This window comes from Sturnira hondurensis, unplaced genomic scaffold, assembly GCF_014824575.4.
Source record: "Sturnira hondurensis isolate 20B ecotype Veracruz unplaced genomic scaffold, ASM1482457v3 Scaffold0020579, whole genome shotgun sequence".
NCBI classification, from domain to species: domain Eukaryota; kingdom Metazoa; phylum Chordata; class Mammalia; order Chiroptera; family Phyllostomidae; genus Sturnira; species Sturnira hondurensis.
The window spans coordinates 4,924,280-4,951,561 of record NW_028093210.1 but is presented as its reverse complement, the minus strand read 5'-3'; the positions used below and the strand labels follow the sequence as shown (position 1 = coordinate 4,951,561).

Genomic DNA, 27,282 nt, shown 5'->3' with positions numbered 1-27,282 from the left:
TCTCCACCAAACACTTGTCGTGTGCCCAAGTCACCACTAAATGCTTCACCTGCCTTATCATGTTTCTTCTTCACTTCTTGAGGCAGAGCATATGACTATCTTTACTTTGCAAATAATGAAATTGAAGCTCTCTGAGTTAGGTGACTTGTTCTGGGTCACTCAACCAATAATGGTGATGTCTGCCTGCCCGCCCTCCTGATCCTACATGTCTCCTATTTCCTATTACCCTTCTCACTGAAATTTCCTATTACCCTTCTCACGGAAATTTTTTAAAAGAATATGAATATTGAGCTGTGTCAAAATTCTTAACTCCCAGGAAAAGATCATCTGATGAACCAGCCACATTCTTGGCTTTCCTCAATCTAACCAGCTATTGCCAGGGAGGAGATCTTCAGTCCTTTTGGAGACTCAGTAAAGCCTTAGATGAGGTTTTCTAAGAGGTGAGAAGATGGGCTGGATGTACTCCCTCACCAACAGTATTCAATAGCATTGAAATCATTCAATCAATTACATAGAGGAAAATCTTAAGGATGTATATGAAAATGGCTTTAATTATATTTCCTCATTGAACAAAGACAAACATTTCACATTTCAAATGATAAGACAAACATTTCATAGCCATCAGATGAATGGAACATTTCCTGCCTATCAGTTCCAAAGAGCCAAGTGAGGACCTTTAATTGAATTTAGCTAAGACATATTGTTTAAAGATTGCTTTTCTCTTATAAAATATGAGATGAAGCCTAATGAAAATGCTTTCTATTAATGATAATAAACAATGTTCACTGAAAGCGTTTAATGCATCCGACCCTGTGCTAAACACTTCATATATATAATTTAATAATCCCAGCCACCTCACAAGATAGGTAGTATTATCATTCCTGATTTATATATGACAAAACAGTCTAGAACACATATCTAGAGTTACCCAGCTAGTACATAGTAGAATTGAGACATGGATTTCAGTCTCTACCATCATGTATCTAAAATTTGGGTACCAGACAGTTTGTGCTATTAATTATAGCAGATATAGAAAATGTCTAGTGGCAGTTTTCACTAAAGACACCAGTTACTCATTTTATTGGTTGTTCCTACAGAAAACAAAATGCCAAGTCTATTGCCAGTCCACTCATCAATCAGCTACCAATACCAATTTGACATGACATGGGTAAGAGCACAGCCATCTCTCAACTAATAGAGTAGAGTGTCCAAGAGGCTGGTCCTGAGATATGTTCTAGGCATCTAGATGTGTTCTACATATGTTCATGGCATTAAATAGGACTAACATCATTTAACTTAAATTGCAATGGGGAAGAAAACATAGATAATCAATAGTGATTGATATGGAGGAGGGAGCAGGAAGTAGATTCAGTAAATGTTGAGTTCTTCAGTGCTGGAAAACATGCCTATAAGTAATATAAATGTTATCATCTGTTGTCCTTCTTCCTCAATCCACTGGATGCTATTTAATGCCAGCTTGTCTCAATAGGCATTTACAGAATTTCATGTCTGAGACTAATTCTTTTACTAGTCACCACTTACTAGTTAGCTCAGTAATAACTTAATTAAAGCCTGTTCTTCCCTACCCAAATCATGAGGTTTTGTCATAAGGTTATATTATGATTCAATAGAACATTCTCAGAAGCAAGATTCTTGATACCTGTGCACCAGGTACAGCTCTGTCATGAACTTCCATAACAATTTTGCTAAGTCATGAAAACTCTTTAGCATAAGTTTCACTTTGTTAAAGAAATTAAAACATTCTTTACCAACCTTTAAAGCACTGTAAAGGCATCAGAAATTACATTTTGGACTGTATAAAATGTTATAGATTACTCATGTTTTCTTACCCTTATTTCCAGCCACCATGTATTTTTCTGAGCAATATTAGTTTTTACTCTATCCAATGAAGTATGTGTTAAATGCTACATCTATAACTTTACAACATATAGGTGATCTTAAAGTAGAGCATGGTTAGTATCTTCTACCATGATATACTTGCTGTAATGCTGTGCTGTGTGCTGCCCCTAAATTCTCAAGAGTGACTCAGAGTCAAAGTCTGGCCTCATTTGCCAGTGAAAGTAAATGTCATCCCCCCCCCCCCCGGTAATAAAAATTCTTCTGCAATAGAAAAGTTGAAACAGTAGGTTATCATAATTACAGGCACCATGATAGCAGGAAGGCAATGTTAACAGCTAATTAATAGGATATTTTCAGGTAATGCTCCATTTGAAAATTCTGCCCAGTATTCAAGCTCACCAATGGAGGTGACTCCAGTTTAACTCATGCTTGTATCACATGAGAAAACACAGGCACATTTTTCAATCCAACCAGGCTGTCTGTTTAGAAGATGCTACAGAACTGATTAATGACAGAAAGCAAAGAGGAACTGCTCTGACTCTGGCTGTCAAGGTCAAATGCAAAATCAGACAAAACCAGGAGAACCAGGGAAGTTTCCCAGTCTGGATTTAGGCTGCTGGCCTCCCATTTTGGCTGAAGCCACTGATGTGTTGTCATTCCCTCTTGTTTCCAGTCATACCACACACAAGATGGAGAGGCATATGGCACTTTCCCCCACTTGGAGTAAATGTGGGCTTTAATTTAAGCTTTAAGCCTTTTAGAGTCCTTTGCCAGCAAGATGAAATATATAAGCCATGCTATTCTGAGCAACATATTTTCTGCAATATGCCTTGCATCCATGGTCCAATAAGTTTGAGGGTAGGACCAATAGCAACTAAGTCAAGCCACATCTTTGACAGAGAAAAATGAAAGGTATGTGTTCCCCAAAATGTTAGGCAAGTAGTAATAATAACAACAACAACAACACCATCAACTATTCACCAAGTGCTTATACGTTACAGGCACTGTACTGAGAGATTTATATACATCTTCTCCTTTAAACTTCATTACAACCCCATGGGTAAGTCCTTTTTAATATCCTAGTATTATAAAAGAAGGAACAAAAGCTTAGAAAATCAAGTCACTTGCTCCAGGTTTGCCTGTCAGTTGCACAAAGCCAGATTCAAACAAAGGCAATAGGACTCCAGAGTCTTCACACCTGACATCAGCGTATACTGTGATACTATATATTGTATACTACATACACTATACACACACATATATATTGAACATTGCTGTATATATACTGGGTAATGAACATTACTCTTTAGTTTTGGTTATAGTATACTAACTTGTGAACTCAATACCACTAAATGAGACATCAGAGCAAGGTAGACTCATTCAAATGACTGCCCTCACTCATTCATTTATGCAAACACTTATTGAACATCTATAGAACCTGAAGTGCAGCGGTATGGACTAGGAACTTCACAAACATATATTACAGGTATGGGTAGTAACGAATAAACAGATCCATGTACTAGAACTGTTGTAATGGCTCTTACTTGCTCCTCTGAGTTTGAGCAAAAAAAATAATGAAAGTATACATATATACATACACTCATACACATACACATATATCAACTCACAAAATTTTATGCTCATTAACTTCACAGAAAAAAAAGGTCATGAAATAATCAGGTTTTTGGTGAAATGTATGAGCTCTAGGAGTAAGATTTTCTTAATCACAACTAGAGAGACAAAATCCTGGGGAACAAGTGAAATAAGCCTCCAATAAATGCAAACTGTTCTTTGTAACTACTTCTAAGAGTACCAGGTCATGGTTCAAAATGCCCCCAGCACTTCGAGCAGGTAGGGCAGCCATCTCCCTGTGCTTTGACTGTTCTGACACCTAGGCCATATCCCCAGCTTTGGCAAGCATAATGAGTACAAATAGATGAATGGCCACAGAGCCCTGGATGCAAGGTCAGAACCACTGGCACCACCACATGTCACTCTGCTTGCTTAATCCCCCTCCCTCAGGGCCCAAGCATGCCCTTCTGCTGGCAAGGGTAACGGACACTATTTGGAAGTGGTTGAGAGAATCAACTGTGCTAACTACACTTTTCCCTGTGGGCTATTCAAAAATAAATAAACAATGAAGGGAGGGAGGGAGAGACAGAGAACGTGCACACACTAAAGCAAGATTTGCTCCAAATTCAGTCTTGCCACAGGGGCATTAGAGCATTTTGGGGAGATGATTATTAAACTCTCATGTTCCTAAATCCCACACAGACTTGTATGCCAGAATGAGACAGGGGCCTAGAATATGCATTTTAGCACATGCAAAAAGTGATTCATTTACACACGAAAATACGAGCATAACTGGCTAATTGATGCAAATAATTCTCCTGAAAGGGCTAAACCACAATTACCCCGAGCAACCAAAGAGTGCCCTGTGACTGTGGCAACTCTGCATTAGCAACTGAGAAGTTTATTTTAACTTGGCAAAATAGGCACTTGTGACCCAGCACATGAGATGGTTTCCTGATGCAGACAACAGAGACCCATTTCCAGATTCCTTGCAGGCACTGTGTATCCACCTCTGCTATCAGTTTCATCCCCAGTGCTGGTTATATTCGGTTTTATAACATTTGCTATAAAAGCATTCATTGTAATACCCATCTGACAGCTGCCGGTAAACAAAACAACTGCATGACGACAGATGGAAAATGGCCCCATTCGGTGGTGTTGAATGTCACAGGTAGTCTTCAGAGGTCATCTAAAACCACGTAGGATGCTGAAGACTCCTAGATTCTGTGCCAAGGTCCACGGTAGGTTAGGTAAATAAAGGCATTCAATTATTTCAGAATTGACTAGCTTCATTTTGCATTGTGCTTGGGGTCTCATTTGGTTTTGGTTCACCAGATTTCCTCTCAATCTCTTTTATTCTGAATCCCTCAGTAAAAGAAAACCAAACTGCTCTTTTAGCCCATTTTGGTAATGCAAAATTGATATATTTGGCTAAAAATGGACTGTATGTGCTTCTAGTCTTGGCATTGGAGAAGTTTGCAATGCTCTGATTTGCATGTAAAGATAAGAAGGATGCAGGCAGACCATAATACTATGTTCCTTATATATATATATAATTTCCTCCACTCATGCCTTGTGGTCTCATTACTTCCAAGATTTCTTCGTTCACAGCTTTATAGTTTTTAATTTAGTTACTGAAGTTGATAGCACTCTGATAACTGAGAAACAAGGAGTGAGCAGAAAATACAAGCAGGGACAAAATGTATTGACCTTTATTTTGTTTTCCTCATCGCCAAAGATTTCTGAGATCATATACCTCTTTTCTTTGTCTGAAATAGACAATAACATCAGGGAAGGAATTACCAGCCAGGTTTATAAAGACTGTATTTTGTGTTTAACCATCTTTTTTATTTTTATTTTTCTGGCTAAAATCAATAGTGGCAGATACATTTGTTCTCAAACCTTTAATTGGTTCTTGGTCTTTGGGAGTAAAAACTTTATTTCTTATTGCAGAAAATTAGACAAATAGAAGGAAGCATAAAAATAAATCACCCACAGTCTGCCTCCTTGAGATAAACACTGTTGGTGTATTTCATTCTGGATGTCTGTGTGTGTGTATAAAAATACACATATAATCTGAACTATTCCCAGTATGCCATAAAAATATTTTCAACATATGTGGGCCTGATATATATATGGCATATATATGGATATATATATATATATATATATATATATATATATATATCCACACACACCTACAGGAATACACACAAAACCCTTATTATGAGTAACATTATGAGAGGTTCCACACCCAGACAAGGAAAGCTGCTCACTCTTGGTTTGTGCAAAACAGTAGTTAATGTTATCCTCCTCTTTCCCTCCTTATCTGCACCTTCCACTACTACCTACTACACTATCATAGCCAAGCAAGGTGTATCTTGCCTCCTTCCCTCTCAGTTCCCAGTGGTACCTCCTGTGTCCTGACTCATAGCTCTGATTAATATAAACAGTGCCTCTGAAATAGAGAACAGGCTGACAGTGACCAGAGGGGGGAGGGGAGGGAATTTCAGGGGAAATAGGGGAGGGATTTAGAGGAACATATATAAAGGATACATGGACAACAACTGAGAAGGGTGGAAATGGGAGGAGGGGGAGCATGGGGGTGGGATGGAATGGGAGTAATAGACAGAAAACTGTACTTGAAAAAATAATTAAATAAAAAAATTGGGGAAAAAAGAATGAAAAAAATCCCAGAATCACTTTCACTCTCTCTCTCTCTCTATATATATATATATAGATAGATAGATAGATATTATTGCAAAGTGAGAGGAAAAAAATCCCCTGTGGATAATAAATCCCCCCAGGGATAATAAATCCCCATTTATTATCTATATATATAGATATATATATTAGAGAGAGAGAGAGAGAGGGTGAAAGTGATTCTGGGATTTTTTAAATATATATATATATATAAACAGTGCCTAACTGACCTACTTTGTTTCCATTTGGTCTCCTCCAGTCTGTTTTCAAGACGGCCAGAGGTATTGTCTAAATGCATTTGGGATCGAATTATCCCTCTGTTTAGATATTCCTAAACCCTCCCTACACCACCACCACTATTTAAGGTAGCTAAAAAGATTCTGGACCTCTGACCCCTGCCGTTCCTTTCCAACTCTCACTCCTTTCACCTCTAGACAGGGCCTTTCTCCAGTGTCTCAGCTTGCTTGCATCTGAATTGTTGTGTATGCTATCATCTTAGCCTAAGCCATCATTCCTCTTCTCCTATTTCTTCTTTTCATTGACTAAATCAACTCCTCTCTCCACTATAACTCATGCTTCAATCTCAAGTTACTTCCTTAAAAATGCAGAATGCTTTCTTTGATCTCCTATAGGTAGCTGCACAGCATCCCGTTTCTCCCATTAAAGCAATTAGGGGGAAAGTATGAGAATGGTTTTTTACTTTATTTTTTTAACATTTTTCATTTTTATTTTTAGAGAGAGGTAAAAGGAGAGAGAAAGAGAAACATCAATGTATGATTGCCTCTTGAGTGTCCCCTACCAGGGACCTGGCTTGCAACCCAGGCATGTGCCCTGACTGGGAATCAAACCAGTGACCCTTTAGTTTGCAGGCCAGCTCTCAGTCCACTGAGCCACACCAGCTAGGACAAGAATGGCTTTTTAATTGTGAATTTGTCATTTCACAATTAAATATTGAGCCCACAGAACAGTGACCTGTTCTTCCATTTACCTTTCACTCCCCATCAGCACCAATAGTGCCATGTTTGCTATCCTCATTCTTGACACAAGTTCAGCATCATCTACAGACATGCACTTGCTATGGCAGCTTCCATCATCCTTCTTGACTTCAGTCTTTCCTCACACTGGTCCATAATCCATCCAAACATAACCTTATGACAGGGTCCACATCAAGACCTATGTCTCCATAGCTCTGCCTTCAACATCAAACTAGATGCAAGCTCCAGCTCTGTTACTGGACCTCACAATTCTCTACTTACTTTCTCCACCAGAATCATATCTATCTTCTTTTACTGAGCAAATGTATTTAGAGACCCTCATGGATAATGCCTTTGTCCTTGCACCCATGCCTCTGCACCTAATAGCCCCTGCATGCACCCTTCCCTTTAGATTTCTCTTTGACAACTCATACCCTCTGCTTCTTCAAACTCGGTCCCAGTTCCCTTCTATAGAACAATTATCCCATAACAACTCTAGCCCTGATCCATCACTCAATGTGTTTTTTAATGAATTAATCTATAAATGAGTAGATTTTAGACCTATCATGATAACCAATAAACTATAAAAAGCATTCCACCACATTTGATTTCTAAGGCATTGTTCTGTCCTGGCTACTAGATCTCAGACAAAATGAATGCATATAAAAACACAGTCATGTCAGAACAAATATTTTTCAAGTCCTCTGGAAGACCCTCTTCCTTCCACTACAAGGAACAAATATCCAAGGAAGACATGGAATTAATAATGCCAGAGCAATACAACATCGACTTTAAGTCACAGCTATTTAGGCCAGAAAGATGTGGGTCTGCTCTCCACAGCTCCCAGGAAAACACATCCTGTCACCGCATCTGAAAGGCAACTGTCTCCCATTCTTTAGGATGTCAAGGGAAGACCTAAACCTTCTCCTGCCCCAACTCTCATGTTCACTAACTATACCATTATTATATATATTTTAAAAGATTAAATTATATCTATAAATTTATGTTTTAAAATAATAGATAGCAATAGCTCAGTCCTTCCACAAGTGTTATTTCTTATGAAAATATAGACGTAAACAATATAAAAATGTACATTATTAGGGTGAGATAATATATTTTATTTACATAATTATTAGGAAGTTTTAAAATGTTCAGTGTGGCTCAGGCCAGTGTGGTTCAGTTGGTTGGAGCATCAGCCTATTAAACTGAAAGGTCACAGGTTGGATTCCCAATCAGGGCACATGCCTACATGGTGAGTTTGATCCCCAGTTGGGATGCAAATGGAAGGCAATCAACTGATGTTTCTCTCTCTCACATCAAACTTTCTCTCTCTCTGTCTCCCCCTTCTTCTCTCTAAAATCAATAAACATATTTTTTTCAATTAAAATGTTCAGTGTGAATTGTCACTTGACACAATCATCCCCAATCCCCTGTTTGCAAACACTACCTTATTTTGTTGAAAACTAGGATGTGATGAAAAGAGGCAGGCTGAAGTTAGAAAAACAAGGTGCATGTTTGCACTGTGCTGGTGAGTACTCAAGTGGCCTTAATCTCTCTGAACTTCAGTTTCTTCTCTGTAAAATGGGGATAATCAGCTCATTGTCAGTATTGAGTGCCTTGTGACAGGATAAGATCACCCAGAATGTGGACAGAAGGTAAGCCTCAATGAAGTGAATCTAGCAGAAAAATGAAAGGAGAAAAATTATAGCAAGTATAGGCAAGTTTTATTTTGGGGTTTTGTATACAGAAGATCAGAGAAACAGGGTGGCAGATGGAGGGGAAGTGGAGTCACAGGGGATTTTTTTCCTCTCACTTTGCTTGTATTATAGCATGTGCTCATGGTGATGGGTGTGATCTTGTCCTGTCTAAAGGTGTCAAATACCATCTCTAAGACAGAGAGTCCTAAATGTATAGCTTTATATGAAACATCTTTCTTATCCTCCAGACTCAAAGAACCAACTGTCTCCTTGACGTCTCTCCTCGGAACTCCAATGGGCACCTCATACTGAATCAGTCCAAACATTAACTACCAATTCCTCCCCCTTCTCCATTTCTCTCTTCTTCCCTCTTTTTCTCCTTGACAATCTGCTCCTCTGGCAAATTCGTCTTGGAAATAGCACTTCAATTTTTCAAATGCTCAGGCTGAAATTCTTGTAGTAACCATTGGCTCCTCTCTCTTTGGCACATCACAGTCAATCCACTATCTAAGTACCCTGTTTTTGCTTTTGAAGTACATCAAACTCTGACCAGTTCTTACTCCTGCATTGCTATCAACCTGCTCATATCTCACCTGGATGCCTGTAATGTTCCCTAATCCCCAAGCTAGGCTCCCTGCTTTGACCTTACCCCACATCTCTTCTCCACCCAACATCCAAAGTGTTCCTTTCAAAAAGTGTGTGATGTCATGCTTTCCCTCTGCTCAGTATCCTCCAATGGCTTGCTCTCTTGCTCAAAGCAAAATCCTCAGTGCATACCATGACCTTGAGAGCCCTACATGCTCTAGCTCCTGCTAACTCTGTGATGCCATGTATTACTATTCTCACCTCTCTCATTACCACCACTCTAGCCATACCAAACTCCTTACTGTGAATGTGACAAACAATAACCAGCCAAGTGTCTTTGCCCTAGCTGTCCCTCTGTCTGTTTTTTTCCAGATATCCACATGGAACTCTTCCTCACCACTTTCAGGTTTATACTCAAATGTCACATCTCAGAGAGGCAATCCTAGAGCTCCACGCACAAAAGAATCCCTCACCCAATGTATCATGTCCTATTCTCCCTACCTTGTTTTCTTTCTTGCTTTTTTAAAGATTTTATTTATTTATTTTTAGAGAGAGGGGAAATGAGGGAGAAAGGGAGAGAAACATCAATGTGTGGTTGCCTCTCACACACCCACTATTGGGGACCTGGCCTGCAACCCATGCATGTGCCTCAACTGGTAATCGAACTGGTGACCCTTTGCTTCACAGGCTGGTACTCAATCCACTGAGCCACACCAGCAAGGGCTGTTTTATTTTTCTTCATGTCCATTGCATTATATGTCATTTCTCTTTATGTATACATCTGGGTTCTTCCCCATATCCCCATCCATGGCAGATCATAAGTTTCTCAAAAGAATTTTGTTTATGCTTGCTTTCATGTTACATATTAAATTTCTAAAAGACTGCCAAGAATTTAGTAAGTGCTTAATACTATTTGCCAGTGAATTAATATATATAATCTGATATTTCTGGGTTTCTTTCCCTGCATCCCTCACTAATAAATTAATATAAACAAATTTCAATAAAATAGTATATTCCATGGCTAAATAAAACTACATTAAGAGATTTATTCAAATATTTTTAGAACTTACTCTATTTCTAACAAGCTAATATTTTCATTAAAAATAATCATGTAAAAATAGGGCCTCACTATACTCACACATTTCCATAGGAATAAAGAAAAAATTAGTTAAAGGCTGTGTTATTTAACTACAACCTTTCCTAAATGCCCATAGGTGATCAGAAAATCCAATGTAATCAGCCTTTGTTATAATACACATTATTTTAAAGTAATAGTTAAAGTCACACTGTGCTATTTAGGTTTAAATGAGTTAAAAAACTTACACGTTTAATGATAAAAGGAATGGCTAAGTAAACATTAGATCAATTCAATACAATGTTATTCAACAATCAAAATTATAATTGGAAGAAGGTAGACTTATGAAGAATGTTTATAGGTTGAAAACAGTAAAAAATGAATGCATGTTATTATTTGAGTATGTAAATATATATACATAAATATATAAGCATAACTTTAAAAAATCATTGTAGGTTGGTGGTATTATAAGTGGGCCTTTCCACTTATTCTAAAATGACTGTGCTATTATTATCTTATGTCAATTAAGAAGTGATACTTTGTATAAGTGAAAGAGAATAGAGCAGGGAAAAAGAACAACACTGAATTAAAAGCCAATAACTATTCCAGTCCATAATCTTCCAATCACTTACTTAAAACAACACATCTTAAGCAAGTTATTCACCCCTTCTGTGTCCAAGTATTCTTTTCCAGAGAGTAGGGACAATAATGTAATTCAATTTCCAAAGAGTGTGAGTGGCAAAAGCAATGCTCCATTGTCATCAAATGTTCTCACATTCCTCCTGATCATAGGAGGTCTGCATTACCCAGCCTCCCTTGCATCTGACAGGACCATGTGATTGAGCTCAAGCCAATGCATTGTGATCAAAAATGGTAGAGAGCACTTCCAGGAAACATTCCACATAAGTGCTAATGTTCCCTCCCCCTATTCATGGGGCTTGAACCAGAATATTCAAAGATAATGGAGGCACAGCTAAAAGGAGCCTAGACCCAGAGAAAAACCCGATTCTCATCACACCACTATGAAACAAGAAATAAGTCTTAATTGTATATTGTGGGTTGACTGCTAGCTGCTGATGTTGGCTCCTGTCTTAGTCTGTTTGGGCTGCTTTAACAAAAATACCATAGACTGGGTAGCTCATAAACAACAGAAATGTATGTACCACAGTTCAACAGGCTGGGTAGTCCAAGACCGTTGTGCTAGCAAATGCAGTATCTGATGGGAGCCTGCATCCTCTTTAACAACCATCTTTTCACTGTAACCTCATCATGGTGGAAGGAAAGGGAGATTTCTCAGGCCTCTTTTTATGAGTTCCAGGCTCCTGACCTAAGCACCTCCTACAGGCCCCACCTCTTTGCAGACAACCTAAAATGTTCCCCAATGAAACCGCTAACATAAACATGTAGGGATTTTTCTTACTTGCAGGAACAAATAAATTCAGAGACCATGATGATGATTTTAAATAAGGTCTTCCATTGTGTTGTGCCTTTAGCTGGATGACAAGATGCAAATGTACGTTAACAGTGGTTGGGACAACCAGCTATGGCTCAGTGAGGAGGCCAGCAAATCCTCCCTTTGAAAACATCACACTACAAAGCTAGACAAAATCAACCCTCCATCCAAATTTTCAGCACTCTAAAAATCAACCAAATGCATCCAATAATCTGGAAGTATTTACTTGAAAAACTACTGGTCCTCAGATAAAAAGGGTGGGAATTTTTGGTGTTCCAGACAGACAGTGCTCCCATTCCTAGCAAGCATGAAGGCTTAGCCTGGGTAGGCTTGCTGAGTCCCAGCAGCTTTGCTGCCATGGTCAGATGGGTTCACTTAACTTGGAGTGGAAAGCAGTGACTATATTCAACAGCATCATTAGTAGAAGTGATATTATTCTAGGTGGTGGAAAAGTGGGGAAAGCCCATGGCACAAGTGGCACAAGGTTGTGGTTGGGCAAGTATATTCCAAATTGAGACCGTGTACAGCTTCAGTGGAGAGTGGAAAGGTCTTAAACTATGCATACATTTCTGACCAATCCTAAGACAGTGAACAGATGAAAATGTGATGCTGAAAGACCCAGCAAGTGTAAATACTTGGGAAGACTTGCAAATGGCCTGAAAACTGGATACACTTCCCTACACGTACATAGACCCATTGACAGAAAACAGCAGCCTTCTTATTGTTCTAAGTGTTCAAACATAGCCTTAGTTCCATTTTTGGCTGGCCATTCAGCTACACAGACAATGGAGAAAGTCCTTGGAAACCAAGATTAAAAACAAAAGAAAACATAGGAAAATGACAATAACAATAAAAACTGAACAAAGGCATGCATGGCCACCTACCAGGGGGAAATGAATTTCACACTTCTAGCCAAGACGAGTTTACAAACAAAGATACAAACAACAAAGACAGCAACAATAATAACCACCTGGGGAAAATGTTACCTAAGTATCTACCTTTCAACAAAAAATTATGAAACATGCAAAAACATAAAATTGTGGCCAATACTTAACACAAAAAGCAGTCACTAGACATCATCTCTGTATGTCAGCAGATATTGGATTTAGCAGACAAAGGCTTCAAAAATTATTACAAGTATGGTTAAAGAATGAAAGAAAAATGTTAAGAATTAAAATATGCAAATGATTAATAAAAATAGCAAATTTAAATAAAGAATAAAATTAAAAGGGTCATAGGAATACTACATACAATTGTGTAGCTAAGACTTAGATAACCTAGGTTTTCTCTTTCACCAGGGACCCACCAAGATGGGCCGTGTTTGCACCAAGACCATGAGGAAGGCAGCTTGAATCACCATGGAGAAGTTCCACACTCTCCTGGGCAATGACTTCCACACCAACAAGTGTGTATGCAGAAGATCACCATAATCCCCAGCAAGAAGCACCAAAACAAGAGAGTGGGCTGTATCACACATCTGATGAGGTGGACTCACAGAGTCCCCATGAGAGGAATCTAGATCCAATGAGCTGCAGGAAGAGGAGAGAGAGGGGAGAGATAATTACACTCTCAAGGTCTCAGCTGTGGGTTAGGAGATCATTGAAGTTGATCCTGATACTAAGGAGATGCTGATGCTCTTGGACATTGGCAGCCTATCCAACCTGCAGGTCACTCAGCCTACAGTAGGGATGAATTTCAAAACACCACGTGGAGCTGTTTGAATCCTTCTGCTGTGCTGTAATATTACCAATGTCACTGACAACCAATAAAAAATTAGATAACCAAGATAAAAATGAAAAATTCCTAGAAAGACACAAACTATAAAATCAAGAAAAATAGAAAACCTGAATAAACCAGTACCAAAAAAATAAATTGTTAGTGAGCACAAAACTTCCCACAAAGAAACACCCAGAACCAGATGGCTACACTGGTGAACTTTACAAAAATTTTAAAGAATTAACATCAACACTTCTAAATCTCTTAAGAAAGAATAGAAAATAAAGTAATACAGCTTAACTCACTTAGTAAGCCCAGTGTTATTACCCTGACATCAAACCAGAAAAAAAGTGTTATAAGAAAATAATGCTACAGAAACATCCATTATAAATATGGATGCAAAAAAATTCTCAAGAAAATATTAGCAAACTAAATCCAGCAACACAAGAAAATAATTTCAACCGTGACATACAAAAACCTGTCAATGTAATGTAGTAATAATAGAATTAAGGACAAAACCACATGATCATCTCAATAGATGCAAAAAAGATTTTGACAAACACCTACAGCTAATATCACACAAAGTGGTGAAACCCAATAAGCTGCTCCCAAACTCCTGACCCACAGAAACTATGAATGAAAATAAATGTCTCTGATTTAATAGATTAAGTTTTGAGTTAATTTACTTCACAAAAATAGATATCTATAAATAATAGCAACAATAACACCATAAGAAGATGGGAAAGAGGAGGAGGATGAGAAGCAGTAGCAGCAGCAGCAGCAGTAGTAATAGTTGTTGTTGTTGTTGTTGTTGTTGTAGTTGTTGTCACACAGCCTCTGAGCTGGTAGGGCTCTGAGTCAGGACTCCAGACTGGCATGAGGGTTGATGTGGACCTCAGCCAGTAAAGGGTGGCCCATGTCCAAGGCATCAGAGGGTCCCAGCACAGGGTCAGGTCTTTACCACTTACATTCTTCCCAAGATCACAATTTGTCCAACACAGGAGCAAGCCTACGTGAAAAGATTAAATGGCCCTAGCTGTGGGCACAAGTAACACGGAGAGGGGATCCAGCCTCCCAGGAAGTGAAGTGAAAGGACCACCAAAGTCAACACCTGTTCTCAAGAAGATGTCTGCATCATAATTACAGAGTCTGGGAACCTCAGGCTTGAATGGTTTAAGGAGGAAACAACCCCCATGTAGCCCCTACCTCCTCTAACACATCCAAGAGTTATCTAACAATCGCTTTAGGGGGCACCTTGCTGTCTCTGGGTTTATAGATTCCTGACCACTTGCACCCTCTTTGTTGTAAGACAGCTGCTCTCTAGTGCTCTTCTCACCAACCCGCCTTTATGTCTTACCAAACAAAGCCCAGCCCTCGAGGCCCTCCAAATGGCTTGTTGGCACAGTCTACCTGGATTTCTTCTTTCCTTCCCAATATGAGCAATTTATGTTCTGAATGAGCTACTTTAGCCCTTAATTTTTTTATAGTTTTGGTCCTCTTTTTGTGAAAGTACTCAATTGTAGGAGCTTGGGGCTCCTCATAACAGAAAATGCCAATCTGTATCTACTTTACTTTCAGTCACAAGTGAAAATAGACAAGCCATTGCTAAAGATATAAAGTAAGGTTAAATTTAGGAGTTATATAAGTAAACACAGACAACAGTCTTAAAGGACTACACTAAAAGGGAGATGAGATGACCATTAGGATCCCCCTAACTCAAAGATTTTAGATTCAATAAGAACCTTGTGTTTAATACAAGGACATCTGAGATAAATACATTCCCACTATTACAACATTGTTTCAAAACATGCTTTTATTTGCAGAAAGCCATTAGTAATGGGAATTCTAAGCATATTTAGAAAATACTTAATAAATACTTAATTTCCTGAATCCATAGATATGGAGAATAAAAGGTGAATAGGAGAAAGTGACCTCTGTAAGTGTGGGCAAGTTTATAGGCTAGTGTCCATGTTCACATGACCATAACTAAATATTCATAATATTCTTCTTTCTGTTGGATAGAAAACAATCATGATATTTAAGGAAAGAATGAGATTCTGAAACATGACTGTTTCAAAACAAAGTCAATTTAAAGTTCTAAATTTTAAACTCACAAAGTATCCAAAATGTTACATGGCTCTATCTTCAGAGTGAATGTGAAAAGTCTCTATTTTCCTCAGCCCTGAAAGTGCAGCAGCTATTTCAAGTCTTTCCTGAATTAGATAAATGTAGCTGTGGACTCAAATTCCCCTGGCTCCAGCAGTTGTAGCAACACAATCAGTTTTGCCTATGATCAGTATCCACAATGAGTTGGACAGTGTCCTTACCCTACTGTGGGTTTGGATGTACTCATTTGAAATTCCAACTCTTATGATATTCAAAATACTGGTGAGTAGAGTAATGCTTTCTCTCTGAGGGCATCTGGAAAGTTCTCCCACAAATGTTCTCTTGAGCACCTTTATATCTTATTGGGATAACAGTGATGGAAGCAGGCCTTGTTTTTCTTCTTTCCCAAAAAAAGAAATAGGGTAGGAATCTAATTCCCTACACTTTATAAGACTACTGTTGAACTTGAAAACAATTTGTATTTGTTATGAAACAATAGAAAAATCATCAAGCACTTCTAGTCACGTAATATTTTAAGAAGGCAAAAACATATGGCCACTCCTTCAGTCCCCCAAATCACAAGCTAATAGATAGTTTAATGTGAAAGGGATCAATTAAATTTAGAGCTGGGAATTAAAAAGCAAACTGATATTGGCCACAGACCACAGTGGGGGGAAGAAAGCTGGATGGACGGCAAAGGGAGAAGGAACCAAGACAGGGCAGGGAAATAAAAAGCTATTTAATGTTAGGCAGTAGATGAGTAGGATAGTGGAGGAGGGCAGAGAACACAGCCAATAGTTGACTTTAGAGAAGACAAGAAAAGAGGTTCAGTTGTCCTAATTCTGTAATGAAGGAAAAGGAAATCAACACAATAAAATCACTAGAGTAAATAACAGAAATTTTGGCCACACTCAATTCTTTATTATAACCATCTTGTTATTTTCAGTCACTAAAATAAACCAGTGGGTGCAGACAAAAGTTGACATATCTCCACTTGCAAGTGGTCACCATCATTTCTTCAATGCAAACAACAAAGGCATTGGGAATACCACAGTTTAAAAAATATATCAGTGGGTTGCCTGTTCTCATGGAGATTGCAGCCTATGTGGATGCTTGTTGCAGGCAGTTCAGACCAAAAGTTGGCTTTCTCCAGCTAAGGACACATGTGCCCAATAGACATACAATACTGTTCTCCACTTATTAATAAAATTAAATATATGCTTATCTGGTTTTAGGTTAGAACCAATGCAATATCTCAGTTAGATTTTTTTTGAAAAAAGAAAATGACCTAGGAATCTCTGTTACCAAATAGTAATAATGGTTATAATAATTGTTATGATAACTAATATTTATCGAGCTCTTGCCAGATATTAGAAACTAGGCTTTTAGTTTACTAACATGTCATTTATTCTTCACAAAGATTCTTTGAGGTTATGTATCATTATTGCCCTCTTTTACAATTGGGGAAATGGGGGTAGAGAGAACTTAACTAAATTATTCAGAGTCACATGACTAATTTGGAGCTGAGATTTAGAACTGAGCTCTCTGATTCCAGAGATAGGCACCTCCCCACTAAACCAGTGGTTCTCCCATGTGGCTGTTCAGTGGACTCACTTACTTGGTAGGCTTGTGAAAAACCACCAGCACTGAGGACCCAGCTCCAAACCTGTACAATCAGAATTCCTGGGGATGGAGTCCAGTGTTTTTATCTCCGAATGGCCCCATGTGATTCTAACATGTAGTCAAAAGTTGAGAGCCTCTGCCTGAGGCAGTCATCTCTTCCTACCACATCATTGTGAAATTTTCTGATGGCCCCCACATGTTTCCTCTTCTGGGCACTGAGTGCTTTGAAACCACTGCCACGTAATGTGTTGCCCACAGCACAGCAGCAGTGGCGCCCCGGAAACTGGTGATAAGCACAGCCTCTCAGGCCTCATCCCAGACCTACTGATGCAGAATCTGGGTATTTTATTCAGATCCCTATATGCACGTTAAATGAGTGTTATCACAAAGTGTGCCCTCGAGAGGACACACTAGTTCCTGGAGTGATGAATAGCGCTAAGAACAGCTAATGCACAGCAATAACCACCACCTTCACTGCCCAGCCTCCCAACACCCATCAGAAAGATAACCATCCCCACCAAACATTCTGTGGTCAAATACATTGGGGACGGACTGGATTAAACCAAGTCAAATTACTTTCTCTACTCCAGGCTCTAGCAAAACCTATAATGTTAAAGTACTAATGTGTACCATAAATCTCCAAGAGGAGAAATTTCCCAAATATTTATAGCTGTGGTACCCTGTAACTCAGAAATCCTATTAACATCTTTTGCAGACAATGTGTTTCTAGGGACATATTATGGAAAATATATATTCAGAAGAGATGACCATTTTTCTTACCTCGATGGCTACCCCTCACACCTTTTCATAGTTAGGTGCTGGCTATTTGCTTATTACAATGAATATTGGTAGTAGGCATAAAATTATAGCAAACTTTTATCGAGCACTTGCTTTGTATATCAGGCATAGTTCTAAGTGCTTATATTGTGTTAACTCATTTTATCTTCATAACCACTCTGTTAGAGAGATATGACTTGTATTACTGCTTTATGGTAAAGGAAATGGGAATAAATGAGTTAAGTAACTAGTCCAAGGTCATACAGCTAGTAAATGGTGGGTGCAAGATTTTAACCAAGGCCATCTGGCTCTGCAGCCTTCCTTTTAATCACCAGATTATTGGAAAATGGATCGCTTGCATCCCAGCTACTCTCAAAGTTATCCTGAGACTGACCATAGAGTGTCTAAGCTTAGCCTATCAATCTGAACTTTTATAAGAGAGCATAAAACCTTAGCTCAAATACTCAAGTACACTCAACCACCATGAGATCTCGATGCTGATATTTCAAATCATGTGATGCTTGTTAAGGAAATGAGCACCACAGCATGTGTCCAATGCTGATGCTCCTATGGCTGACAGTCTAAGTTTTGTATTCTTAACATGCGACACACTTTGCTTTCTGGTGGGGCATACCAGTGGGGACCACAGGGTACTGATCTTTCATCCCTTCCACCACTCAGTCTGAAACACAAACCAGCAAGTCTGGGGAATCAAGGCACAGCCATCAATAAGATGATGCCACCTCACAGATGTTCAAACTAAGCCATACTATTTCAGGGGCGGGTCGTGTTGTTCCACAACTATAGGCAAATGAACTCAAGTGAATAAGAAAAAAATGGCAGAGTCTTGGGAGCTCACTGCTGCAGATTCAAGAATTTGTGTTGTTTTTTAAGCGGCCCTAGGTTTAGGGCTCACTGACAATCACGCAGTGGAAGGTTAATGTCTGAAAAAGGGGCAGAGCTATCCTCAGGCACATAATTAGTAAAAAACAGGCCCTGAAATGAAGGCTACTGAAGGTCCACTCTATACAACTAAAATAATTCTGCCTCTTCCTTCCACAGCAGGAACACTAGATCTGGAAGGCCAAGGAGTAAGCATCCAGAAAGAAAGAACAGTCACTGATGAGCAGGGAAAGAGGATCATTCATGTTTGTTGTTCTTGTTGTTTTGGTTTTTTAGTTTTCCCTTGAGTGCTGGGCATGTGTCTATAAATAATGCATAACATTAACTAAGGTCTTGTCTATGTGCTAGGTATCCTCTGTGTACTTTAAAGATGTTTGATCTTTAAATACTCACAGTTCAGTCCTTTGACAAATATTTAAGAGTTTACTTTATGTCAGGCACTATTCTGGGTGTTGGCAGCTATAGTAAGCAGAATAATGCCTCCTCACCCACCAAATGTCCATGTTCTAATCTCTGGAATCTGGGAATACATTAATTTACATTCTCAAAAGGGACTCTGCAGTTGTGGTTAAGGACTTTGCAACAGGGGGATTATCTCAGATTGTCCAGGTAAATACAATGTCCTTAAAATTACATGAGTCCTTCAAAGTGAAGAACCTTTCCTAACTGAGATCCAAGGGAAATGTGAACAGTGAAAAAAAGCATGGACAGAAGCTATGTCCCTGGCTTTGAAAGTGGAAGAAGCAGCCCAGAGCCAAGGAGTGTGGGTGGGCTCTAGAAGCTGGAAGAAACAAAAGGAGGATTCTCTCCTGGGGCCTCCAGAATGGAAAGCAGCCCTGCCTACAACTTGCTGCTCACTTAGCAAGACCCATATTGGACTTCTCATCTACAGAACTATAAGCCAGTAAATTTTGTGTTGTTTCAGTTACCAAGTTTGTAGCAATTTTTTAAATCCTCTCCCAAGGACATGCTTACTGATTTAAGAGAGAGAAGAAGGGAAGGAAGGAGGAAGAAAGAGAGAAAGAGAAAGACACATTGATATGAGAAACATTAATTGGTTGCCTCTTGCAGTCAACCTGACTAAGGATTGAACTCACAACCTAGGTATGTGCCCCCCAAACCCACAATCTTTTGGTGCATGATGACATCCCAATCAACTGAGCCACCCAGCCAGGGATGCAGCAATTTTTTATATCGGTGATAGAAAGTAAATACAACATTGAACTGGGTGGCTCAGTTGGTTGGAGCACCATCCTGTGCACCAAAAAGAGGTTGCAGGTTAGATCCCTGGTTGAGGCATGTATGGGAGACAGCTGATTGATGTTTCACTCTCACATCAATGTTTCTCTCTTTCTCTAAAATCGGTAAAAACAAGCAAGCAAACAAAATAAATAAAGCATTGAAAAGAACCCTACTCACATGGAGGTTACAGGCTTGTGAAGCACACTGTGAATATTACTCTCCTGATTTTAAAGAACAGCAAACAGGTATAGGAGCACTAAACAACTCGATTCCATTCATACAGTTAATAACCCAGAGAGGCAGGACTTGAACTCAGGAAGTCCATCTCCAAAGGCTACATCATACCCATTATCATATGCTGTGTGTCACAAAGAGGTACGGGGCTGACCTATCAGAGGACATGGAGCTGGGTGCAAGGTGCTTCCACAGGGGCTTTTGTTTCACTAGAAGGTGGTCAGGGGAGATGTAGAATGACAATTCTGCACTCCAGAAACCAGAGTTTGCTCACATGGCTGGAACTCAGGTGGGTTTCAACTTTAGAACTCACCTTCCTGTTTCTCTGAATTATTTCTGCTTCATCTTCTTTCCCATTGAAGTGACTGGGAGAAGATAAAGACACTGCATTTCCCTGTTGTCCAGGTGTCACTGTCCCTGCACAAGGGTCCTCTTATCTCTTACTGCTGAAGCACTGGCTGCAGGGCCTTGTTTCAGGACTTTTATCCCCAAAGAAGTGTGGCATCCTTTACCAATAATAAGGGTGACCAAATTATCCACTCCCTTTGGTTCTCAGTCATTTTTGCCTTTCATCTTAAGACACATGTAACCTCTCTGCTATTCTAAAGGAAGGCTCCCCCCACACACACACACAATTTCCACAAGCTATTTGGACTAAGCTGGGACCTGAAATCTAGGCATGCTTGTCCACTTGCTCCTGAGTTACAGCATTATACAGTATGTTTTATGGCAAGACATTTCCAGAAGTACTTCAGACTTAACCGTTGGTCAGACAAGTCCAGTAACAATGTACGTCACCAAAAGTCAGCTATGTTTTTTTTTTAAGTTTTAGCTACTGAACTATTACCTTGCCAAACCATGTTTCTAGATTTGGCCCAAAGATATTACTGAGGCAGGTTTCTAAATAAGGTCTTGAACCACTTATGGTAGCAAAAACTAGAACAATAGGGAATGCTTTAAATATACTGGGGTGCAATTGGACTATGAAGCTTTGAAATGGATGTTATAGATTGATACGTTGTCATGGAAGATGTTCAAACTATGTGTTATTACAATGGTTATATACAGAATAATACCCCCCTTTTGCCTACTGAAGTGAGGTGGGGGGTAGAATAAGCATGAGATCCTAAATATCTCAACATCAGCATTGATAGTACCATAAGTGCTAGTATAATGATATTTATTTTACTTTTTTAAATTTGTGCTTTGACATAGATAATACAACCAGCACATGTTCATTTCACACCTACTATACCTAGGAATGCATGAAAGGGACTCAAAAGAGAAGGCCATAATTCCTTGGTGACTTTATTAACTGTTCATTCAGTGGTTATTTACTGCAGGTTTTTCACTTGCCCTTGCCGAGCACTGGTACAGGCACTCTAGAGAAACAGCAGGGAGCAAGGCTGACATGCCTTGGTTCTCAAGGAGCTTATAGTGTGATGGAAGTCAGAGGAAAGGCAATAAACAAGCCAACAGCAAAGTCTCTCTCATCACCTTGTACCCCACCCCCATTCTTTTAACATTATTTTTGTAAATGACAACCTGTTCCCTAATGTGTGGCTGCAGATAAACAGCCTGTTGGTTGAGCGTTCTGGGAACTAACTTCAAAAGGAGCAGACTCCGACTTGCAGACATTCCTGCTTTCAGGAGATCTGCTGACCTCCTTCAACCACTTACGTGAACAGACTGTGTTGGCTTACACCAAGTCCCCGCATCGGAGAACTCTCAACCCCCTCCTTTTGATTCCTCTGTTCTGTTTTTTTCCTCCCCCCTCCTTACAAAAACCCCCGCCCTTGTCCAATTGTTAAGATGGTCTCTGTGACGTGGGTCCACCATCTTCTCAAGCTGCCACTGTTGAATAAACCTACTTTCCTTCCACCAGACCTTGTCTCTTGATTATTGGCTTTCAAGCAACAGGCTGCTGAGCCTGGGTTTGATATCAGTCTCAGGGGCTTCAGCTCCAAGATTATATCCTTCCTGGTGCCCCGGCCTCACACATTGGTTTTAGTAGCATGTAGCCACCCACTATCTTAGCCATCTACTGACATAACCCCTTCAAACTCTTTCATTTGTAAGACTTCACACTCTAAAAGCATCTTTCTTTACACCTCATCTCTCACCACAATAACACTAAAGTGTGTTAGTTCTTAGTGGTTTATTCAGATACATCAGTCCTTTCTACGTGTCAAGTTCAACTCCTGCATTCATTCCGCCTATCACCCTAGCTCTCCTAACAGCTAAAAATCAGCCCCAAATATCACATTTCCCTCTGACCTTGGCCCCAGGACCAATGGTCACCTAGGCTTTACTACTCTGCCTTCAGTCATATCTGGTATCCATTTTCTTCTTATATAGTTAATAAAATGATGAGCATGGTTTTATGAAGTCCATTATGACACCAGCAGACCTTCACTGTTCAGGCACCTTTCCCCAACTCTAAGTCCATGCTTTGGCACACAGCAGGGTTCCCAACCTTTTCTGTCATCCAGACTTTGGCCCCTTCTTGATGCCCCAGTGTCATCACACACCCCAGTCATCTACAAAAATCTTCAAGGACATCTGATTGCAGAGAGCACTGGAGGGGGAAGGAGTTGAAACAAAGAAGAAACAGGGCCAGTGGAAATACAGAACACCAAGCCAGGTGACACAGGAATCTCCTGGTTAAACACCTCTCTCCCCAATATTTAATAAACTCTGCAAAGAAAGGACCCTTCCCCTTGCCCCTAGGAGTGACAGAGAGTGAGAAAAACAACCTACAGAGTTGCAAGTATCAGAAAGACATAAAGACCTTAGCAGATAGCTTAGTTCCAGGAAGATAAAAATGTCATTATCTATTATCTGACAGGTCCTCTGGGCAATTTTTACACATAATCTGTAATGATCAAAATGCATTTTCAAGGTTGTATTGTTATACACTTATTATAGATAATGAAACTGGGCTCAAGTTAAGTAATTTGCACAGAACCAATATGCTTGGGAGCCAGACTTTTGAACTCAAGCCTGTTTGAGCCTAAGTGTAAGACATGCCCTCTTCCCTTAGCTGTTAATATTTTAGTTAGAAGGAGAAAATAAGCATAAATTAGAAAGAATTGTTATGGGAATTCCTCAGGGGTGTGGGGGGTGAAAGGAACCTGATTGGCCCTGAAAACTTCTGCATCATGCCATGAACCTTTTTTCCCCTGCTCATGTGAACAGATTAAACTAATAGATTATGAGCATTATTCTTAAGCAACTTATATCAGGGTTGATGGGAGCCTGTTCTTGAAAGATAAGCTGGATATCAGCACTGAGGGAAAATGAATTAAAATGCAAATCTGAGTGTGCCCCCATTGTTAGGCTATCTTTAATAGATATGTCTTCCTGAATACATCACAGGCAAAAACTGTCAGTTTGCATCCCAAATAAAGCAAAACCAACCTCTAATGGCATTTTGCTAAGGGTGAAGTTTATAATTGGATTTTTCCAGGGGCGGAGTTTGTAATTGACCTTCACCTGCACCTGTAATCTTTGCCTCATAGAAGAGGGGAAAAAAGGACAACTTCTCCTCCCTGACCCTTTTCTGCAGAAGTGGCTTAACCAAGCACCAAAGCCCCAGCTGCAAGGAAGAAAACCCTACATCTTCTGCTCCCCAGTCCCACCTTTGAGGCCCCAGCACTATGCCCATCACGGCTTAGTCCCACCTTCAGGCACGTAGCTGACAACAGTTCCACCATGTGCAGAAGACTGGACACTGCACTTAAACATGACTAAAGGACAGGTGAAAATCTTTGAACATGTTTTGTTTTTTGGTACCCCCAAATCCCCACTTCATTAGGGTCAAGAGTCAGCACTACCTGTGCTAGAGAAGATATGCAACCAAAACTTATCAGATCCCAAACAAAGAGCAATGCAATATTTAAACACTAAACAAAAAGCAAAGTCCAAAAATGCATCATTAAGCTGTAGTATATTGGAAATAACAATAATGGCAATAACAGCTAACATCTGCACTTTTAGAAAAAGCCAAATGAGTACAGGTGAGTGATGCAAACTTAAAATGGGAGGGAAGTAGAAATCAGGCTTATAGAAAAAGGCTACAGAGAAAGTACAGTCTGAACTATCTCTTGAAGGGCACAATTTGGAAGGTAAGGAAGGTGATCAAAGAATAGTTTTAAGCAAACATGGAACGACAACAAGAGCGTATACTAGGGACACTGAGTGTGATGAACATGGGTTTTGGCTCTTCCTGTCCAACACCATTTTTGCCCTTTTTCTAGTAATCCCACTAGACTTTAAAAAAACAGTTCCTCTCCCCATCATATGGCCTTGCCTCCCAAAACACAGGGTTGGACACATGACTGTTCAGAGTAGCCTATTTCCACCCAAAATGGTAACTGTTCTAAAATTGGCCCTGTGAAACAGGCAGAAAGATACCTCTCTTACTCAGGGATTGATAGGGTACCAAGAGTGAAGAGTTCTTCTTGTCTTAAAAGCAAAGACACCAATAAAGTTAGAGTCTGGAGTTCAGGGTCATCCAAGTCACCGCTTGAAGACTACCTATCTGAGAATAAAGTCAAAATAACAAAAGAATCAGAGATAAGATATAGAAAAAGGAAAAGACAAGGAGAGAGAGATCCTGTTGACATTTTTTGAGCACCTGAATCTGACCTCCTACAACTTGGTGAACCAATGGAATGTCCAGTTAGGTGACACAACCTATATTCTCTATATTATTTGTTTGAGTTGGGTCCCTGTCTAAAGAATCCTAAAGTACATAGCATCAATTTCAGCAGGAGAGGAAGGGCCGTGAGACAGAGTGGGTGGGTGCTATATGTCAAAAATCAGGTACTTCACTGCTTTGCCAACTAAAATGTTTTCTACTTTGAGAACTGGAAGCCATTGTAAGACAAACAACTCAATTATTTATTTATTTATTTATTTAGCACCAGTGTGAATAGATAACATCCTGTGTAAGAAATGCAGGCCTTTGTAAGAGTAATTTTTCACTCCACCATCTGTGTGTGTGTGTGTGTGTGTGTGTGTGTGTGTGACAGGGATGCATGGACACACCTCACTGAAGAAACATTAAACACCCCTTACTCATCAAATCCAGTTACTGTGGGGTAGGGGGTATCCCAGTAATTCCAGCATGTGAGTTTGACATTCTCCTTTTTCTCATGCATTGTTCCACTTTACCATTGGCCTCTCCTTTTCCCTACATCTCAAAAATCTCATTTACCTTGCACAGTTGAGTGATCAGACAGCTCGGAGTTCTTGTAAATAACCCTTAGCAATTGCTGAGTTCTGATGGGGCTGAACAAAAAAGGAAGAGAGAGTTTCTCTGTAGCCATAAAAAAATTCATTTCCCCATATGTGTTGTGAATTTATATGTTCATCTGCATATTTATCAGACACACAACTACGGCTTTTTATGGAGATTGAAAATTTAGCCCAGAAGATTTTAACTAACTGAAATTAACATCCACCAGAGGGCAGACGTGTTATCTTTACTGGGTTTGAAACTCAAATTTGAACTCTTTAAGAGACTTCACAAAATACATCTGCTTGCTAAGTACAGTTTCCTCTGCTTTTTACTATCTTCAGATAATGAACCCTGTAACTTATGTCACATGAAGAGTAGGATTGAATGGTTGCTTCTGTTTGGTAGTTTTAAACATAATTCAGAAGATTATTATTTTCTACCAGTAAATAGGTAAATATAAAAAATAATAATGATGAGCCCTATTCTTCACAGAGCACTTACTATATTTGATAGAATGTTTTCTATCATGATCTTCATTCAGTCCTTTACTTCATCATATTCAGAATAACTTTATCAGGTGGGCACTAAAGTTATTATTACCTCTATTTAAAAACTAAAGAAACTGAAGATTAGACATTTCATTAATTTACCTAAACTCACATGACTAATCAGTGAATGATAATTCCATGCTTGTAGTCCAAATAATCACCAGCCAAGTTCTTAAATTACAGCAAAAATAATATGTATGACACAACTAATATACAGATAAATTATAGTATTAATCTTTTGCATACTTAGAATATTTTGCATATTTAGCCATTGCATACTTTCCCCCCAAAATTTAAGGTCTTTGAATAAAAAGATTCAACCTTATAGGACTCTGAATTTTTAGATGGTATATAGCAATATAGGGAAGTAAGCACTTCAGATGCATTGACAGTCTTCTTGTGATGATCTCCAGTGAGTGTGTTTAGATTCAAACACTTAAGATAATGGCGGGGGGAGGAGGGAAGGGTTTTCAGGAACAACTGTAAAGGACACATGGACAAAACCAAGCAGGGGGATGGAATCAGGGGAGGGAGGTGGGGATGGCTGGGGTAGTGGGGAGTGGTGGGGGATAAATGGAGAAAACTTTACTTGAACAACAATAAAATAATTTTAAAAGAAAATTATTACTTGAGCCATTACTTGAAAAAATCATTTTTGGAAGTCGGGTTTAATTTATAATTATTGAAAGTATTACCAAGCTTTTAACACAAAAGAAAGCTAGTCATTGGCATTGACTGTAGTTCAAAAATGTATGAGTACAGGTATCTATCTGCCTGATTTTGAGTGTGCAGGCACAACAGCACAGTAAACAACTCCCTTTGGAGCTTACAGACTCCGGATGGTGATTAAAATCACACACTCTTTACTCACAGAACTTAAAGCACAATAAAGCTGGTAATGTCTGACAGGCAGGAATTGTACAATACTTCCCACTTCTTCCGTAAATTGGCACTTCTTTCATGCCTGCG

General features: G+C 39.3%; 1 protein-coding gene and 1 pseudogene across 1 annotated transcript in view; one reads left to right on the top strand and one right to left on the bottom strand.

Moving 5' to 3' along the window:
* RBFOX1 (RNA binding fox-1 homolog 1) overlaps nt 1-27,282 on the bottom strand; it is a 1,495,983-nt gene that overhangs the window by 1,345,304 nt on the left and 123,397 nt on the right. The gene's annotated exons all lie outside the window — the stretch shown is intronic.
* Nucleotides 13,207-13,645, top strand: LOC118975768 (40S ribosomal protein S17-like; annotated as a pseudogene).